Source organism: Monopterus albus, unplaced genomic scaffold, assembly GCF_001952655.1.
Source record: "Monopterus albus unplaced genomic scaffold, M_albus_1.0 scaffold203.1, whole genome shotgun sequence".
NCBI classification, from domain to species: Eukaryota; Metazoa; Chordata; class Actinopteri; order Synbranchiformes; family Synbranchidae; genus Monopterus; species Monopterus albus.
Genome location: NW_018128083.1, coordinates 371,503 through 373,716, shown reverse-complemented (window position 1 = coordinate 373,716; position 2,214 = coordinate 371,503).

Genomic DNA, 2,214 nt, shown 5'->3' with positions numbered 1-2,214 from the left:
GGATGCCGGCTGTGACTGCCTGGTGCCTGTCGTGGGTGGCGGTAGAGGTCTTCGATCCAGCTGGCCCTGTTTTTCTCGGCTGCGCCATTGTGGGATGACTCATGGAGTCTTGACAACGCTTCGACCGACTTCTCGACTGGCTGTGTCACAGGTCCAGGCTGTGGCAAGGATTGGCTTCAAAGGTCAGGATGTGTTCTCAGAATTTTACAGATGAAAAACTGCCTGGCGACAAGATCACCAAATGAGGGGTCAGAATGAGGTCAACAGACCAACCAAGGAGCGAGGATGAATGACACGCGGAGGACGTCAGATCTACCATCATTTGCATATATTAAAATCTGTATAATTAGACTGGGTGCAGGAGTATAGGCGTTCCTCTGCTCTGAAGGCAGATCTGAACAGTGTTGCTGTTGTTGGTAGGGCTTCAGAAAGACGGAACCCAGAGCTCTGTAACTGCTTTTCTTGAATATTTTGTCTTAAATATTGATTGTAATAAATATCTCAAAGGACAAATTTGTCCTTGAGCATTCTTCATAAAAGGACACGCAGGACTGGTTTAGTCCACAATTTGGTGACCCCGACGTGATGAAGAAGTGAAACATGACGTCTTCTGAATAATCAAACCACTGCGGCGGCACTGAAAGGTAAGCAGAAAACCTTTTTCACAGAAGTTCTGCATATTGAATATATTAAAACAAAGTGGTGTGATTTTCTAAATACGTCATTGATATTCTTGAAAAGCAATAAAATTAAAATATATAGTAGGTGGGCTTTTCAGAGTAGCTCCTCTTTGTTGTTTTATTGTAACATATTAATTACATGTTCACACAGTGCAATGTATTTCACTCATGAGGTTTCATATCCAGACTATTGTAGGTCATGGTAGTTGGAATGGTCTGCAGGGCAAATTGTCTGATGTAATATCGGATAAATTCCCAATTACAAAGAACATTTTAGTTCGATTCTAAAGCAAAATTATCTGGTGATAATGTTCTGTGGTTGAAATCTGGTACCAGGGAAAAAACGTTGGAGTCCTCTTCAGTTCGAGTTTGAAGGAAGAGCCAAGAAATCTGCGCAGTAAAAACTACATGTATATAATAATTTCTTGACTGAATAAAGATTGTTCATTTTACAGGTTTCATTTGGATGTGGTGTCGTGAGGACAGATAGTTGAGGTGGGCAACCAAACGGTGATAACAAAACCTCAGCATTTGTAACTTCACAAAGGTCTCACTGAGACTGGCCACATTTAAATTGTGTATTTTGTGTTTTACTATTTTTATTTTTCATATATTGTGGGTGGTTTCCAGGAGACAGACAATTTCAAGGACACACAGTCCTGTCCTCTCCTGTTCTGTACACAATACACAAGGGGGGTGAAGCTTGATTTTTGGGTGTGAATTAAAAGACTTGATAAGACTGGGAATTAACCCCCAGTACGAGACCGGACCAAAATTGTTTGGTCTAGAAGCTTGTCTCGTAGGTCTGTCAAGTTGGTCGACAGAACCATTCACACACCGAGTCAAGGGGAACATATATTAATAAAAGAACTTGTATTTTTGGCCTTGTAGTGTGGAGTAATGGAGGGAGAATTTGACAAAGAAGTGGGTAGAAATGAGTTACAGGAGGAAGAAAGTATTGGAGAATGGTGGAATGAAATTAAAACACAACTTGAAAGTGGTATGAAAGGATCAGAGAAGCAGAAAAGAATAGGAGAATATGAGACACTTTTCAGGAAGTTGCAGAAAGACGGTAGAATCCCAGCAGACGACAGAAAAGGGAAGTTGGTGCAGTTGCTGAGCAACTTAGAGAGCGAGGAGAGACAGAAGTGTCTGACATCAGAGCATGACAAGGGCTGGCTGGTAAAGAGGAAGAGAAAGACTGAGATGCAGACTGCTGCTGATCACAGTGCCTTATTACATAACATGACAATGGCAGGTATTACGGTTTTGACTAATCTTAAAATAGCAAAGAAGAAGCACGGGAAAGACACAACCCTAGAAAATAGGGACAGAAAGAACAACTTAAGTCCTTCAGCACCTTCACTGTATCCTGAAATTCCCCCACCGTATGTAGATCCACCACAGTTCCAACTACCAGTGGTAGAAATAAAAGGAGAAATGACAGGAATGTTTGGCGTTCAGGAGACAGGGTATCAGGGAAGAACAGGGGCCGGACCACAGCACTCTAGGTTCGAGGTAGAAAAGGAAAATA